General features: G+C 44.6%; 1 protein-coding gene across 1 annotated transcript in view; it reads left to right on the plus strand.

The window, feature by feature from the left end:
* The first annotated feature begins 1,071 nt into the window (after nucleotides 1-1,071).
* MICAL3 (microtubule associated monooxygenase, calponin and LIM domain containing 3) overlaps nucleotides 1,072-18,949 on the plus strand; it is a 239,530-nt gene continuing 221,652 nt past the window's right edge. Inside the window, exon 1 of the mRNA XM_053555643.1 lies at nucleotides 1,072-1,329. The gene's annotated coding sequence lies outside the window, so the exon portion shown is untranslated. The remainder of the gene's footprint in view (nucleotides 1,330-18,949) is intronic.

The raw sequence follows: 18,949 nt of genomic DNA on the forward strand, positions 1-18,949 counted from the left end.
AGATGCTGGTGGTGCCCGTAGCTCAGTGGGTAGGGCGCCAACCACATACTCCGAGGCTGAAGGGTTCGAACCCCGCCCAGGCCAGCTAAACAACCATGACAACTGCAACAAAAAATAGCTAGGCGTTGTGCCAGGCGCCTGTAGTCCCTGCTACTCAGAGGCCGAGGCAAGAGAATCACATAAGCCTGAGAATTGGAGGCTGCTGTGAATTGTGATGCCTCAGCACTCTACCCAGGGTGACAGCTTGAGACTGTGTCACAAAAAAAGAAAGAAAAAAGCAGATGCTGATAGGCTTTTGTTCAAACCCATCCTGTCTTCCATCTAACTTATTTGCGTGCCTGGTGGATTTCTTTCGATTTCTGTGGGCCTTGGCATTGCAGGGGAATGTTGGAAGCGTGAGAGAGGGCTCCTCAGGCTCCAGTAGCAGGACACTTTCTCCGAGGGGTGTTATGTATGTTCTGAGCCCTGGAGCCTCCTCACTGTGGACTTCGCCCAGGGCTTGAGCACTAAGCTCCAGGGCCACCATCACCACAGCAGCAATGAAAGCAACTTTATTTTACAGCAGTTTGCATTTTATAAGAGCTTCGTGCCCTTTATTCTGTTGGAATTTCACAATTCGGAGAGATTAAGTGACTTGCTCAGCATCCAGACATGGGTTCCCTTTCCAGCTCTGGAAGACCTGACCTGGAGATGCTGCTGCTGGAATGTGTATTTCCAAGGGTGGGCCCAGCAGACGTTTGGCGCTGGAATTTCCAAGGCTTAAGGAGCTTAGTATGAAGTAAGGATTGAGAAAAGGGAGAAAAGGGAAAAAGACTGGGAGGAGAAATGGTTTTGTTTCGGTTTGAGCTTCAAGATCAGACTTTCTGGATGGCACATCCAAGAACCCCACTTCTCTTAGGTCCCTGGGGTTTAACAACTGCCCAGGAGAGAGCCCAGAGCCTTCACTTATCTGTGTTACCTTTTCTCCACTGCCCTCCCCAGCCGCGGCGGGAGGCGCCCGCTCCTGGTTACCAAGGCAACCCCGCCGAGCCCGCAGCCAGCTCAGCTGCGCTGACTTCAACCCGGGCTGAGATGCTGCGGTGACCGGGTTCCTTCCTCACTGCGTCGACCGCTAAGACACAACTGGTGGAGAAGGGACAAGGGGTGAAAGGGATGGACCTTGGAGCTTCCCAATGCTAAACTCCTGTGGGATTCCAGCTGGAGGTGAAGGGCGCTGCACCTAGGATGTGCGCAGCCATAGCAGCGGCACCTGTGCACCGAGGACCGACCGACCGTGGAGAGGCAGCACTCACCACCAGCGCAGGAGATGCTGATCTGAAGCCCTAATTGGTGAGTACATCAAGCTTTCCTTTGGGTGAGCAAATCTCTTAAAGGACAAGGTTATGTGTCTTGATTGATGCCTTAAAAAAAAAAAATCACATCTTTAAATTGCTATGACCAGGAAGTATTTTTCTTTCTGATATTTTTGGGTTTCTTGGAATTATTTAATTTCCCTATGAGCTCATTACTCCTTTAACCAGAGGGAACTATACCCCAGTATTCCTATCTGGATTCCTGCACACAACCTCACCAGTGCAGACACGATGTATCACAAATACACACCCCAAAGCCTATCATGGAAGCGGCAGAGCACAGTTTCCCAGCCATTTTCATCCAGTTTCCCCAATGTTCCTATCCTGCGATCAAAGAAATAAGGTCCCCAAGCAAGCCAGTGGTAAGCCAGATGTCAGGGTAGTGCCAGCAGCCTCTTGGCGAAGCTTTCTGGCGAGCTCAAGGAAGTGAATCCATTAGCTCATCCAGAACAATTGTTTCACTAGCAAGGACATCTACTTCATCCCAGGAGAGGGCGCCAGCGCTTGCATGCACAGCTCGGTAAACAGGCCCAAAGATGAAACGGGACACATGATCTCTGAGGCTGCAATGGACACAGCGAAAGTGCTTCTCTTTGGGGATCTTTAACAAAAGGATGGTTAAGTTCATTCCCTCCTGGAAGCACAGGGAAGGGCCAGATGACTTCTAGAGGCCTGCATTTGTTTTAGAATGGAATGATTATGATTCCATGGCAAAATGCTTTCTGTGTATCAAGTCCTCTCCTTGCCTCCCGGGCCCTTCCTTCCTCCCTTCTCCTCAAAAACGCTTTCTTATGGGTCTAGCACTGTGACCGACTATTTAGAATTTTCATTGTTGTAAAAGATTCAAGAGAAGCGAGGAGCTTTGTTAAAATGGAAGACAGACTGAATGAAGGCTGAAATGCTGGGCCCTGCAGTACTGTCCGTTGGCTCTCAGCCCCAGCTGCATGTTAGAACAAACACCTAGGAAGCTTTGGAAAATACTGATGCCTGGGTCTCATTTTCAGAGACTGTCAGTTAATTGGGCTGGGATACAACCTAAACACTGGGATTTTTGTAAAGCTCCCAGAGGATTCTAAGGAACTAAGGTTGGAACTCACCATTCTAATCAATCAGGATGACATTTTCCCAGGTGAACTCAATAAAAGTTTTAGCCTCTGGACTAGACCACCATTTTAGGGCAGGGTGTGTAACTGTCGTGAATCTCTAGGCCAGGGGTCCTCAAACTGCGGCCCACGGGCTACATGAGATGGTGTGATTGTATTTGTTCCAGTTTTGTTTTTTTACTTCAAAATAAGATATGTGCAGTGTGCATAAAAATTTGTTCATAGTTGTTTTTTTTTAAACTATAGTCTGGCCCTCCAACGGTCTGAGGGACAGTGAATTGGCCCCCTGTTTAAAAAGTTTGAGGACGCCTGCTCTAGGCAAAGAGATCTGGCAGGGAGTTGGGCTGCTCAAAGAAGCTTAGGATGAAGGTGATATTACAGAGGAGGTAGGAGTCATCTCTTCTCTGAAATAAATCTTTCACTAAATGAAATGTTCCCCTTGTTCTAGAGCAAGGGGAAAAGGAGATATACACCTTTGCTAGTCTGCAGAGTGGAAGCTGTGACCCCCTATAGATCTATGGATTTCATGTCTGTATATCCTAGCCAGGGTCACATGTATAAATTCCTCCCCTCTCACCCCCACCCCCACTGCAAAGAGAATGGATGCTGGGAAGAGGAGGAGTTGGAAATGCAGTCATCACTAGAGCCTAGAGAAGCTAAGATCACCTAGAAATTACAAAGTATTGTCCTTCTCAGGCCTAAAATCCTTCACAATGGCTTGAATTCCTCCTAAGCCTAAGGGAAATCCTAGAAACTTCTTTTCCCTAAAGACTGAAGCACTAGATCCTCTCCACAAGTTCTATTGCAAACAGGGAGGCAAAAAGGTTCTTCTAACTCTTGCATTCTAAAACTATTTAAGAATCGCTTTAGAAGCAGGTAGGAGGGAGAAACGACACAGAAAGTCCACAACGACTAAGGTGCTCCCGGAAATTAGGCAAGGCCTTAAACTCTGGGCCTGAGACATTAGAATTTTGATTACGTTAGAAAGTGTGATCTGGCGGCGCCTGTGGCTCAGTGAGTAGGGCGCCGGCCCCATATGCTGAGGGTGGCGGGTTCAAACCCAGCCCCGGCCAAACTGCAACAAAAAAATAGCCAGGCGTTGTGGCGGGCGCCTGTAGTCCCAGCTGCTCGGGAGGCTGAGGCAAGAGAATCGCGTAAGCCCAGGAGTTAGAGGTTGCTGTGAGCCGTGTGACGCCACGGCACTCTACCAAGGGCAGTACAGTGAGACTCTGTCTCTACAAAAAAAAAAAAAAAAGAAAGTGTGATCTACCAACCTAGGCCCAGAACTTACTGGGCACAGCTTCCTAACCCTCTTGTTTTAATTTTGGTTAAATTGAAACAGGTCTTCTTGGGAGATGGTATAAATGATAGTCCCCTATCTTCTGAAACCCATGGGCAAGGCTGCCATTCACCTCATAAACAGACAAAAAAATGAACATGTTTAAAAATCATGCAACCCATCTGATGTGAATCAGAAAACCTTGTGTGTCTGGGCTCCTCAGAGAGTGGCTAGGCGGGATGTCCCCACTGCAGAATGGCCACAGGTCTCCCAGTCTGTGCTGTCTGATTGTTTGGCTCTGTACTCCCAGGTGCTGACCATACAAGCCCTCTTCTTATCCCCACTTACTCTCTCCAAGCAACCTGAAACAGTTATAACAACTTCCATCCTTTAGTCCAGGCACAGCCACACACACACTATTTTCTCCCCTCCTGGAGTCAACTCTCCCTTCTGATACAAAGCCTTCCCTTTGCCTGGTCTTCCCAAAGGTTTCCCAGCACCCACTTGGCAGAGCTGGGCTGTGGTCACGCTTCACTCTTAGCTGAGCTCCATCTGCTTCTGACTAGTTCCACATGAAGGATGGCTCACAGTGGCTTTTGCTACTTCCAGCCTAAGCACTCTTTGCCAGTAGGTCACCTTGGTCCTGCTCCATCTCCAGAGGCCGGCCAGGCCAACAAGAAGAGGCTGCCAGTTCCAGTAGATGGCCAATCCAGGAGCAAGAAAACCACATCTGATTTCTCATCATCCTCTCCCTGCCCTGACCACCAGTATCTGTTCTCTGAAAAGGGCAATTTACTTCAGAGGACCCTGGGAGAATATGTCTGGTTGATCTAACTTAATCCATGTAGGTCAGCTCATTTCTAGGTACTACCTAAACTTGGAGTAGAAATATGGAGAGATTGTGATGCTTTAGTAAAACCCATTTTATACATTTTCAGACTGTGAGTTTTGACTTATCAGTGGGTCATAAAATAAGTTTGATGGGTCATTTTAGGAAAAAAACTAGAATAAAATAGAAAATCTGAGTACATCATCGCATGTAATGAAAAGTTCCATGTTCTGAAATTTGTGTTTCAGTTTTATGTATTGTATATTTATATTTTTGTTTGTGTACCCTGAGTCATGATGTGAAATATATTTCTCATTGTGAGTAATGATCAAGAAACTTTTAAAGTTGGCTTGGCCAACTTTTTAGCACAGTGGTTATAGCGCCAGCCACATACACCAAGGGTGGCGGATTTGAATCTAGCATGGGCCAGCTAAACAACTGCAACAAAAAAGTAGCCAGGCATTGTGGTGGGTGTCTGTAGTCCCAGCTACTTGGGAGGCTGAGGCATGAGAATTGCTTAAGCCTCAGTTGAGGTTACTGTGAGCTGTGACACCATGGCACTCTACTGAGGATGACATAGTGAGACTCTGTCTCAAAAAAAAGGAAAGAAAGAAACTTTTAAAGTCATTACTTTATAGCAAACACTGATGGAAACTAAAGTTGAATCAAAATGAAATATTAGAGGCTGGGCACTGTGGCCTATAATCCTAGCATTCTGGGAGACCAACGCGGGAGGATTCCTTGAGCGCAGGAGTTTGAGACCAGCCTGAGCAAGAGGGAGACCCCTGGCTCTACTAAAAATAGAAAGATTAGCTGAGCATGATGGTGCATGCCTATAGTCCCTGCTACTCAGGAGGCTGAGGCGGGAGGATTGCTTGAGCACAGGAGTTTGAGGTTGCAGTGAGCTATGATGTTGCCACTGCACCTTACCAGGGGTGACAGAGTGAGACTATATCTCAATGAAAAAAAGTCAACTTCTAGAAGATACTCGCAAAAAAAAAAAAAAAATTCAATTTATTTCAGACTATGGATCATTTTCAAGGGATAGGAGAATCGATAAGGGGGAAAATTTAATTCAAGTTTAAAATTTCTATCAAATGAAAAATAAACAGAGTGGGGGAAATATTCACATTATGTATTATAGATTAAAAGTTGATATCTGTTAAACAAAGAATCCAGTTCAGAAAAGTAGAAGAGGTATGGAGGTGTGGAAGAGGGAGCAGCAGAATGACTTAAGTTTTTTTGTTTTTTTTTTTGACAGAGTCTTACTCTATTGCCCTGGATAGAAGGCCATGGCATCATAGCTAACAGCAACCTCAAACTCTGGGGCTTGAGCTATCCTCTTGTCTCAGCCTCCCAAGTACCTGGGACTACTGGTGCCCACCAGTACACCCAGCTAGTTTTTTTATTTTTAGTAGAGATGGGGTCTTGTTCTTGCTCAGGCTGGTCTCGAAATTCTGAGCTCAATCCATCCACATCAGCCTCGCAGAGTGCTAGGATGACAGCTGTTGAGCCACTTCACCAGGCCTGAGACTTAAGTATTGATTTGAGTCTGTAGACGTCTCAGTTGCGTATGGGTTTTTTCTGAGTGTGGTGGTACAAGAAAGTAAGTTGTAAGATAGAGTTACAACTTCTGTTTCTCCTATGCCATACTGCTCTTTTGATATTGAATCAACTTACAATAAAGCATTTTGAATACTGCAGAAAGAAAAAAACATTAAAAAATTTTTACCTGAGGGCGGCGCCTGTGGCTCAGTCGGTGGGGCGCCGGCCCCATATACCGAGGGTGACGGGTTCAAACCCGGCCCCGGCCAAACTGCAACCAAAAAATAGCCGGGCGTTGTGGCCGGCGCCTGTAGTCCCAGCTACTCAGGAGGCTGAGGCAAGAGAATCGCTTAAGCCCAGGAGTTGGAGGTTGCTGTGAGCCGCGTGAGGCCACGGCACTCTACCAAGGGCCATAAAGTGAGACTCTGTCTCTACAAAAAAAAAAAAAAAAAAAATTTTTACCTGGCCAAGACAGGTGGCTCATGCTTGTACTTCTAGCATTCTGGGAAGCCCAGGCAGGTGGATTGCTTGAGCTCAGGCGTTTGAGACCAGCCTGAGCAAGAGCGAGACCCCATCTCTACTAAAAATAGAAAAAACTGAGGCAGGAGGATTGCTTGAGCCCAGGAGTTTGAGGTTGCTGTGAGCTATGATGCCATGGCACTCTACTAAGGGCGACAAAGTAAGACTCTGTCTCAAAAGAAAAAAGAAATAAATAAAATAATAAAAAATTTTTAGAAAGTAGGGCGGCACCTGTGGCTCAAAAGGCGTAGGGCCCTGGTCCCATATACCAGAGGTGGCGGGTTCAAACCCAGCCCTGGCCAAAAAAACTGCAAAAAAAAAAAAAATTTTTTTTTAAAAGCATTATAATCCCATGCGTTACAAACTACTGTGTAATTGCATTTACGTAACATTCAGGAAAAGACAAAACCATTGGAAATGATACAGAGAAGCCATTGTCAATGGCTGGAAATATAGGGGAGAATTTTACTACAGAAGGACAAAAGATGACACAAGGTGACTTTCCAGGATGATGAGATGGTTCTTTAACTATATATATATATATTTTTTTTTTTGACCCTCTGTAGAGTGCTATGGTATTACAGCTCACAGCAACCTCCAACTCTTGGGCTTAAGCGATTCTCTTGGCTCAGCCTCCCGAGTAGCTGGGACTACAGGTTCCCACCACAATGCCCGGCTATTTTTTTGTTGTTGCAATTGCCACTGCTGTTTTAACTGGCCGGGGCTGGGTTTGAACCCGCCACCCTCGGTATATGGGGCCGGTGCCCTACCTACTGAGCCACAGGCACCACCCCTGTATATATATTTGTTAAAAGTCATAGAACTGCATACCACAAAGAATGGTATAATACATGAATTATACCTCAATAAATTTGACTGGAGAGGAAAAAAAGCTTCCTTGGGTAAATTCACAGTTGTAAAAAGAAATTGATCCATGTGAGGAAATGCAATGAGCAAAAACACAGATGTGTTCATTATCGACTGAAATCAAAAGTGGAAATTGGGTGTTGCCCTTAGCTCAGTGGGTAGGGCTCTGACAACATACACTGAGGCTGGCAGGTTTGAACCCGGCCTAGGCCAGCTAAAACAACAATGACAACAGCAACAACAACAACAATAATAGCAGGGCGTTGTGGCAGGCCACTTGGGAGACTGTGGCAAGAGAATTGCTTAAGCCCAAGAATTTGAGGTTGCTGTGAGCTGTGACAGCATGGTACTCCACCAAGGGCGACAGCTTGAGACTCTGTCTCAAAAAAAAAAAAAAAATTAGCTGAGTGTTGTGGTGGGTGCCTGTAGACCCAGCTACTTGGAAGGCTGAGGCAAGAGAATCACTTAAGCTCAAGAGTTTGAGGTTGCTGTGAGCTGTGATGCCACAGCATTCTACTGAGGGCGACATAGTGAGACTCTGTCTCAAAAAAAAAAAAATGGAAATTAAGACTAGGTGTGGTGGCTCACACCTATAATCCTAGCACCTTGGGAGGCTGAGGTGGGAGGGTCACTTGAGGCTCGGAGTTGGAGACCAGCCTGAGCAATATAGCGAGATTCCGTCTTTACAAAAAATAGAAAAATTAGCCAGGTATCACAGTATACACCTGTAGTCCCAGCTGCATGGGTCTCTTGAAACCCGGAGTTTGAGGTTGCAATGAGCTATGTGATACTGTTTTTCTTCTTGCTAATGATTAACAATTTTATTTATTTATTTATTACTGAGACAAAGCCTCACTGGGGCCTGGATAGAGTGCCATGCCATTATAGCTCACAGCAACCTCAAACTCTTGGGCTCAAGTAATCTTCTTGCCTCAGCCTCCAGAGTAGCTAGAACTTGCCACAATGCTCGACTAGTTCTTCTAGTTTTAGTAGAGAGAGGGTCTCACTCTTGCTGAGGCTGGTCTGGAACTCCTGAGCTCAGTAGATTCATTTACCTCAGTCTCTGCCTCCCAAAGTGCTAGGATTATAGATATGAGCCAACTTGCCTGGATATGATTAACTATTTTCAAAAAACAAAACACATGGCTTAGCACCTGTAGTTCAGTGCTTAGGGTGCTGGTCACATACACAGGGGCTGGCAGGTTTGAACCTAGCCTGGTCCTGCTAAACAACGACAACAACAACAACAAAATAGCTGGGTGTTGTGGCAGACACCTGTAGTCCCAGCTACTTGGGAGGTTGAGGCAAGAGAATCTCTTAAGCCCAAGAGTTTGAGGTTGCTGTGAGCTATGACGCTTCGGCACTCTACCAAGGGTGACATAGTAAGACTGTCTCAAGAAAAAAAAAAAAGGGCGGTGCCTGTGGCTCAGTCGGTAAGGCGCCTGCCCCATATACTGAGGGCTGTGGGTTCAAACCCAGCCCCTGCTGAACTGCAATCAAAAAAAAAAAAAAAAATAGCCAGGCATTGTGGCAGGTGCCTGTAGTCCCAGCTACTCCGGAGGCTGAGGCAAGAGAAAATCGCTTAAGCCCAGGAGTTGGAGGTTGCTGTGAGCTGTGTGATGCCACGGAACTCTACCGAGGGCCATAAAGTGAAACTCTGTCTCTACAAAAAAAAAAAAAAACAGGCTTGGTGCCTAAGGCACAGTGGTTACGCTGCCAGCCACATACACCAAGGGTGGTGCGTTTGAACCCAGCCTGGCCAGCTAAATGACAATGACAACTGCAAAATAGCTGGGCATTGTGGTGGGCACCTGTAGTCCCAGCTACTTGGGAAGCTGAGGCAAGAGAATTGCTTAAGCCCAAGAGTTTGAGGTTGCTATGAGCTGAGACGCCATGGCACTCTACCCAGGGTGACATAGTGAAACTCTGTCTCAAAACAACAACAACAAAAAACAACACATAATACTATTGAGGTAGTAATAAAATTGCATTGTGTATTATGGGTTGCATTCTAAATTGGTAAAATTAGGGGAGAATACAACATGATAATATACAGGAAAAACCGTACTACATTACAATAATTTCTTCCAACAAAGTTATTTAACTAAGATTTTAAAAATTCTAAATGTGGGGCAGCGCCTGTGGCTCAGTCGGTAAGGCGCTGGCCCCATATACCGAGGGTGGCGGGTTCAAACCCTGCCCCGGCCAAACTGCAACCAAAAATAGCCGGGCGTTGTGGTGGGCGCCTGTGGTTCCAGCTACTCGGGAGGCTGAGGCAAGAGAATCGCTTAAGTCCAGGAGTTGGAGGTTGCTGTGAGCTGTGTGAGGCCACGGCACTCTACCGAGGGCCATAAAGTGAGACTCTGTCTCTACAAAAAAAAAAAAAAAAAAAATTCTAAATGCATGGGTGGCGCCTGTAGCTCAAGCAGGTAAGGCGCCACCACATACATCAGAGCTGATGGGTTCCAATCCGGCCCAGGCCTGCCAAACAATGACAACTACAACCAAAAAATAGCCAGGCATTGTGGCAGGTGCCTGTAGTCCCAGCTACTCGGGAGGCTAAGGCAAAAGAATTGCTTAAGCCCAGGAGTTGGAGGTTGCTGTGAGCTGTGATGCCACTGTACTCTACCCAAGGTGATAGCTTGAGGTTCTGTCTCAAAAAAATAAAAATCTAAATGCATAAGAAAACCCTTCTACTGTGTTGGTTAAAATAGAAACCAAAAAAAGGAATTAGCTGAAATATCCAATATTACGGGAGCAATTTAAAAAATTATGAGGGCGGCGCCTGTGGCTCAGTCAGTAGGGCGCCGGCCCCATATACCGAGGGTGGCGGGTTCAAACCCGGCCCTGGCCAAACTGCAACCAAAAAATAGCCGGGTGTTGTGGCGGGTGCCTGTAGTCCCAGCTACTCCTCGGGAGGCTGAGGCAAGAAAATCGCTTAAGCCCAGGAGTTGGAGGTTGCTGTGAGCTGTGTGAGGCCACGGAACTCTACCGAGGGCCATAAAGTTACACTCTATCTCTACAAAAAAAAAAAAAATTATGAGATAGTGGCTAGGTGCAGTGGGTCATGCCTGTAATCCTAACACTCTGGAAGGTTGAGATGAGTGGATTTCTTGAGGTCAGGAGTTTGTTCGAGACCAGCCTGAGCAAAAGTGAGTCCCCATCTCTAAAAAAAAAAAAGATAGCTGGGCATCATGGCGGGCACCTGTAGTCCCAGCTACTAGGGAGCCTGAGGCAAGAGGATCACTTGAACCCAAGAGTTTGAGGTTGCTGTGAGCCAAGTTGATGCTACAGCATGCTAGCCTGTGCAACAGAGATAGACGCTGTCTCAAAAAAAAAGAAAGAATTATGTGATATTAATACAATGGTGTATTTTGCATTTGCAACCAAAGGCTCATGAGCTCATGAATTCGAGACAAGCCTGAGACACATGTAGAAAGAAACATAAAATATTTATGATAAAATGAACAATAGTAGGCTCAGCGCCTGTAGTTCAAGCAGCTAAGGTGCCAGCCACATACACCAGAGCTGAGGGGTTCGAATCCAGCCTGGGCCTGCCAAACAACAATGACAACTATAACCAAAAAATAGCCAGGCGTTGTGACTGGCACCTGTAGTCCCAGCTACTTGGGAGGCTGAGGCAAAAGAATGGCTTAAGCCTAGGAGTGGGAGTTTGCTGTGAGCTGTGATGCTACAGCACTCTACTGAGGGCAAATAATAACAATAACATAATACAAATAGCAAGAAATCATATTTGTAAATAATCTTCATGGGGAAGACAACTAGCACGTGCAAGTAGCCATGCTAAAGCGACGTATTAGAAATGATTCCTAAATTTGCAAAATTTATTTGCTGTTGTCATGTTGCCATTTCAACAACAAAGAACCCTCATGTAAAACCTTCAAGATTAGAAGAAATGAGTGTAGAGGAGGCAAGGAGAAATCCCAGATATTATCATGTTACAATGTAGATGGTTGTTTTCTTGGCCCTAGAAATCAGAAACCTCTTGAGAGTCACAATTATGTTGAGTAAATTGAAATTATGTAGATTTTCTTTTCTTTTTTTTTTTTTTTTGCAGTTTTTGGCCGGGGCCAGGTTTGAACCCGCACCTCCGGCATATGGGGCCAGTGTCCTACTCCTTTGAGCCATAGGCGCTGCCCTGAAATTATGTAGCTTTTCTTTCGTTCTTGCTATAAATGCTAACTCTGGTAAAGTTCTTGCTGTGGCAAGTAGTTTATGAATCTATTGACTGACTGATTAAATGTCCAGGGCCTTTTTTTTAGTTGTACTTTTTTTATTTTTCTTTGTTGCCCTCATTAGAGTGCTTGCAGCAATCTTAAAACTCTTGGGCTCAAGTGATTTTCTTGCCTCAGCCCCCTGAGTAGATGGGACTACCAATGCCTGCCACAACACCTGCTATTTTTTCTTTTCTTTTTTTTTAGAGATGGGGTCTCACTCTTGCTCAGGCTGGTCTCGAATTCATGAGCTCATGCAATCCACCCCCCTCAGCCTCCCAGAGGGCTAAGATTACAGATACGAATTTAGTTGTCATTTTCACAGTCACAGTCTGAGAGAAACCTGAATTTATCTCTGAAGAAACATCAGAATTCTTAGTACAAATAACACTTTCACTTTAACAGTATATTTTAAGGGGACATTAATTTTTCCAGTATAGGGAACACATCTTTGGGAACTTTTTTCTCCCCCATTAAGAGAATTGTAAGAACTTTTAAATAGGTCAGAACTCTTAGGGGAAAGACAAGCATGTAATGATCAGAGCTCTGGGGAAATTTTCTTAGAAATTTGCCCCCATGGGGATGTTTAAATGATGTAGTTTTTTCTTTGAAGTGGGAAAGAGGGAAGGGGAAGGAAGGAGGTGGGGACAGGAACAAAACCAACAACTTGGAAAACCTGTTCTCATTCTTCCAGGCTCTGGTATTTTCAGAACAAATGGCCTAATATGCAGTTTCTGGGTCCTCCTTAACCTTTGGTTTGCCGTACAACCTTGAGAGCAATTCATGGTGTCTCTGTGCCTCATTGTTAGCATTCTTAAGAGGAATGAAAGTTCTTACTCTGCTCCTTCTCCCAAAGCATGTTAGGTGGGAGGTTTAGAGTGTGCTCAGATTTATGCACACTCTGGGCTCTTTTTCCTAAGGACATCTGAATTTTCTGGCAGACCTTCCAGACACCAGGAAATGTCTAAGTTTAAAAAAGGAATGAGGGGGGCAGGCATGGTGGCTCATGCCTGTAATCCTAGCACTCTGGGAGGCCAAGGCGGGTGGATTTTCTGAGCTCACAGGTTCGAGACCAACCCGAGCCAGAGCAAGACCTCGTCTCTAAAAAATGGCCGGGCATTGTGGTAGGCGCCTGTAGTCCCAGCTACTCGGGAGGCTGAGGCAAGAGAACCGCTTTGAGCTCAGGAGTTTGAGGTTGCTGCAAGCTGTGACTCCACAGCACTCTACCAAAGGCAATGAAGTGAGACTCTGTCTCAAAAAAAAAAAAAAAAAGAAAGTAATGAGGATGTGGGGACATAGGTATTATGGTATAATGGAAACTCCCATTCACAAAACTCTCTGTGTGTTCATATACATGTGTAGAGAGGATGGAGACAGAAAGAGAGATTATACTTGGATCAACCCTGAATCAGTAATGTTTAGATTATTAGACAAAGTGTCAATTTGTTTAATAGATGGTTCAGATATAATCATTTTCATTTTTAGGGAAGGGGCATTAACATTTACTAAGCACATACTCTAGGCCAGGTCCTTTCATGTATATCGTCTTTGTCAACCCTTGACAACTCTGTGAAATGAGCATTGTTATTCTCATTTTTTTCTGATTTTGAGAGAGTTACTACAATTCGGAGACATTAACATGACCAGGATTTTATGTAGAAAGCAGAGAAGTGAGAATTTGAACTCATCTTGCTCTCACACCAAAACCCATGCTCTTATCATGTCCCCATGTCAGGCAGACTTAGGTTCAAATTCCACCTGTCATACTCATTAGCTGTGTGACCTTGGGCAAGTTTTTTAATTCCTCTGAAGCTTAACTGCCTTATATTGACATAAGGATAATGACAGAAAATGAGGTTCTTATGGGGATTAGAGCTTATACGTCAGGGGGTTGGGGGTTGCAAAAAACAGAAATATAGACTCTAGGGCTAACTTTAGGGAAAAGTAGAAAGAATTTATTAGAAAAATATGAATTAGCTGACATAAATGAACAAAGAGGGCCTGGCATGGTGGCTCATGCCTATAAGGCTACCATTTTGGGATGCTGAGGTGGGAGGATCACTTGAGCTCAAGAATTCAGGACCAGACTGAGCAAGAGCAAGACCCTATCTTGACAAGAAACAGAAAAAAATCAGCCAGGTGTGGTGGCAGGTATCTGTAGTCCAACTCCTCAGGAGGTTGTGACAGGAGGATCACTGGAGCCCAGGAGATAGAGTTTGCAGTGAGGTATGATAACACTATTGCACCCTAGCCTGGGTGACAGAACAAGACTCTGTCTCCAAAAAAAACAAAGACAAAACAAAACCAGAAGTTCAGCACAGTGACTCATGTCTGTAATCCTAGCACTCTGGGAGGCCGAGGTGGGTAGATCACTTGAGCTCATGAGTTCAAGATGAGCTTGAGCAAGAGTGAGACCCTCGTGTCTACTGAAAATGAAAAACTGAGGCAAGAAGATCACTTGAGCCTAAGAGTTTGAGGTTGCTGTGAGTTGTGATGTCATAGCACTCTACCAAGGGCGACAAAGTGAGTCTCAAAAAAAAAAAGACAAAAACAAAAAATGAACAAAACATAGTGAGGTCTTGGGAAAGATGAAGACTATGGTAGCTAAGGGGAGTTAGAGAATAGAGAGGTAACTGGTTTCCCTCTTCATGGTATTCTTTTTTTGTAGAGACAGAGTCTCACTTTATGGCCCTCGGTAGAGTGCCATGGCATCACACAGCTCACAGCAACCTCCAACTCCTGGGCTTAAGCGATTCTCTTGCCTCAGCCTCCCGAGTAGTTGGGACTACAGGCGCCCGCCACAATGCCCAGCTTCTTCGTGGTATTCTTGACTGGATGAATCAGCTCTGATTTCTTTCAGTTCCATTCTCTCTGCTTAACACTTAAATTCCAGGAAGAGAGGTCAGACTGCACTAGGCTGGGCCATGTTCCACCTGCCCTGTGGATAGAGAGCAAGGTGCTTTGGTGCACATGCCCACCATGCAGAGAGTTCCCACAGGAGAAGATGTAGGTCTTGCTGCCTAGGACCCAGCACAATGTGGCTCCATAAATGCTTATTTTGGTTAGTGGTGTTTTCACATCACCTCCTGCAAGGTGGCATATCTAGACCAGCAAATTGCAGTGTAACGGTGCATCTTGAAATCCTGTCTCAGTGTTGTATGTGTGTCCTGTTACAACTCATATAGAAGATGATATTTGCATACCACCCTAGGGTGAGCTGACACAGTACTTCTGCAAGAGGAGGCTGACTGGAGGGTTGTGGCATTTCCTGGCAGCTCTGGGAGCTAAGGGCATCCATACACGGCATCCATTAGTGACCCAGAGGTGGGAAAGCTCACATTCTCTGGTAGCACTTTAGGCAGCCTGCCACTCCCTTCCCCTACCTCCCCTCTCTTCCCTCTCCAGGCCTCCCAACAGGCCTGGGGAGTGGAGTCAGCAATAGTATCTCTGCCTGGGCTCCACCAATTGTCAACTGTCTTCTGCCCACTCACTCCTTAGGGCTTTATGGTCAGGAATTCAAGATTTTCAGGAAATAAAAGTAACTTCTTATCTCCATAGGATTAGAGACATCTGGCCCAAGGTGCCTAGACTATCTTAGAGGCTTTATTTTTCTGCATACTTGTCATTTCAGTATTGATTATTAAGGTCAAGGATTGTGGTGTGATACACCACCTGGAGGCAGAGTGCTGCTCTTGTGTAGAGTGGGTTTTCAAGCAGGGCAAAGGCAACACGGAAGGCTTGGGTGATATCAGGGAGGTGGTCAGAGGACCTAAAAGATTATGAAAGAGATAAGGATGTTCTTCTTGATCCCTTTTCTTTTTTTCTGGGGGGGGTTTTGTTTTAAAATTTTATTTTTTTTTCTTCTTATAAAAGTAGGTTCCGTACTCCATCCTTTCCCCAAACGGAAAAGCATGAATAAGCAAAAAGAAGATAATTCAAAACACCTATATCCCCACCCATGCCTCTGTTCATCTAGAGGCATTTAGTATTTATCCTTCCAAATTCCCTTTTCCTTCAAACTCTCTGAGCTGCTTCTTCCCCAAGACAGTGAAGTGCTTCTGAGAAGTTCCTGAAGCTGGGTAGGAACACTGCCCCTTCTCTGCGAGTGGGAATTAAGACAAGAAAAAAGGCTCACTTTTTTTCTTTTTTTTTGAGACAATCTCAAGCTGTTGCCCTGGGTAGAGTGCAGTGTGATAGCTCACAGCAACCTCCAACTCAGGCTCAAGAGATCCTCTTGCCTCAGTTTTTCTGTTTTTAGTAGAGACAGGGTCTTGCTTTTGTTCAGGCTGGTCTCGAACTCGTGAGCTCAACCAATCCACCTGCCTCAGTCTCCTAGAGTGCTAGGATTACAGGCATGAGCCACCACGCCTGACCAGGAGGCTCACTTCTTGGAATTCCTTTTTTCATCTCTCCATGATGAAATCCTACCGTTGTTTTTTTTTGAAAGACTGCTCAAATACCCCCTCTCCCATAAAACTTATCTGTGAGATAGAAACCTGCTAGTCTCAGGAGATGGTGCTTTCCACCTCACAAAGACTCTATCCATGTCTCACTTTCACTGTACTATTGTTAGCTACTTGAGGTCAGACCCTGTCTAACTGTTGCTGGTACAGCTCTGAGCACCCAGACGAGTGCTCACCCATCACGGACACCCAGGGAGGAATGAATGAAAAAGAATCAGAGATTCAAATCAAACAGAAGTTCATATAATCTCAAATGCGAATAAAGGAAAAGATTGCTCTTTGGAGTCCTGTGTATGCCCTTACTAGGTAGAGGACAAAGGACTGTTTGACATCTTTCCCTTCCCTACAAAAGGTGGATCCCTTTGGATGTGTCTTTTCTTAAACTGAAAGTGCTAATTTGTATGCCAGTGGTTTCGACTTTGTTACGTCCATTCTGAGGCTTTACCAGGGCATCTTCTGTCATTATTCTGTTTCCTAAATGCGTAGTGTCATATGCTCTCTCCTCTCCCCCCCCTCCTTTCCTTCTGTGCATTTTTTTCTTTTGTAATTGAAAACAGAGCTGTGTAAAAATAAATCATCAAATAGAAACCAATTGGGCTGAACTTGGCCTTTGCCACATGTAATTTTGTAGCTACCGATTTTATTTTGAAGAGCAGTATGAGCAGTGGAGGAAGGTGTAAGATCGGAAAGATTGATGTCTTCTTTCCTGCTTCACTGCAAAGGGAACCACTCATTAGGGTAAATTTACTTGTTTTAGTTCTGCAGTGTATAGTGCTTAGTTCTCTCTGATGCAGGGCACAGAGCCCTAAGGCTTTGTGTATATGAGTTTGGTTTTTTTGTTTGTTTGATTTTTTTTGGTAGCTTTTTCTTAAATATAGCTGCACATGAAGATAAAAGTCCAGAAAAAAACCCTATTGGCAAAATTTGCTGTGTTTCCTAGAGACTTTCAAAAACTCAGTCTGAATGGGCTTAGGGAAGAATCTTCCTGCAAGTTACAGCAGGGCTGTAGGAATCTCTGTTTTGATGATGATTATGATGTGGTGATTCTAGATTTTATTTTCTGGTGTTTTTGGTGATAGAGACTTCTTTCACATAGTCTCATCTTGTTTTTGCCTGCTTTCACTACATAGAATTTCTGGCTACAGAAATACATATGCCACTGAGGTAGGGGAAACACTTCCCAGTTTTTTCCATGGTATTATGAAAAATTGAGGCAGAAGTAGATTTGCAATTTTGTCAAGTTGCATTTAATTTCCTTCCTCTTGGCAGGGTAAAAACTTGTAGTAAAATATATATCTAATTTTCCCCCCTCACTATGAGATTTTAGCCTAGAGATCAACCCCAGAATCCAGGATGTCATTTTCCAGCTCTGGGACATCCCAATCCATGGATGCCATTAGCTTTCTTCTGGAAGACTGAGTTGGTTCCAAATCAGTGTAGAAGAGGGGTATGAATCTCACCCTTTCATATCCCATGTCTTCAGTTAGTAAATATGACAATGGATGCAGCCCAGGAATCAGATCAACCCCCACATTCCTCCTTGACTCTCTTCTATAGATGGATAGAATGGCAGGGCATCCAGGGAGCTGCTAGGTGACATGTAACTTGGGAGTTCATTGGAAGTACCTTAAAGCTGAACCCCATGGGGTTATGGTAAACAGAACTGATGGCAGTCATGTAGATAATTTCTGGAATGCTTTGAAGGAATGGACTGAATTCCTATTGGACCATGGAATCCATTCACTGCAAGTGTCTCAGCTTCCTCTGCTTTGCTAGCTAGTGACAGAAAGCTGAGCCAACCTGGTTTAAGTTAAAAAAAAAAAAGTGAGAAAAAAAGAGAGAATTGATTTTCTTACCTAACTGGCTCCACATGAGGCTTGATCTGCGATCTGCAGCTCACAGATATGAGGAGACCTAGCTTTCCTATCTCTGTTTCTAAACTCCCGCACTTCAGAAAGGCTGAGCATGGCTGCGAAGCAGCTCCCAGAGCCACCTGCATCCCACATCAAGTCCAGAGAGGGCTGTGACCAATCCCAGCCAAACCACACCCACACTGGGAATGGGGGAGCAGTGAATTTTTCACTACACTATAATAATTAAAACATTGAGATAATTGTTTTGCATCTGTAAAACTGGCAAGGATTACAAAAAAGAAGTGAAATGCCCAGGATTGTTGCGGGTTCAGACAAATTGTTCTATTTGTCTCTTGCTGGTAGGAATGTAAACTGGTATAAACTTCCTGAAAGACAACTTAGCAATATATGTGAGACATTTTAAAAATGTACATACTCTTTGACCAAGCAATTCTATTTCTAAAAATATTAGGAAACAATCATAAATATTTACATTTATGGATAATACTTGAAGTTACATATAATACTGAAAAATTAGAAATAATGACTAAAAATTGAATCTTGGTTAAATAACTTAAGGCTTTGCCATGTGATGCAGTCATTTAAAACCATGTTTTAGAATAATTTATAGTGGCAGGCATGGTGGCTCATGCCTATAATCCTAGAACTGTGGGAGGCCAAGGCGGGTAGATTGCTTGAGCTTGGGATTTCAATCCAGTATGAGCAAGAGTGAGACCCCCATCTCTAGAAATAGCATTGTAGTGGGCACCTGTAGTTTGAGCTACTTAGGAGGCTGAGGCAAGAGGATTGCTCAAGCCCAAGAATTGAAGGTTACTGTGAGCTATGATGATGCCACAGCACTCTACCCAGGATGACAAAGTGAGACACTGTCTCAAAAAAAAAA

This window comes from Nycticebus coucang, chromosome 12 (genome assembly GCF_027406575.1).
Source record: "Nycticebus coucang isolate mNycCou1 chromosome 12, mNycCou1.pri, whole genome shotgun sequence".
NCBI classification, from domain to species: Eukaryota; Metazoa; Chordata; class Mammalia; order Primates; family Lorisidae; genus Nycticebus; species Nycticebus coucang.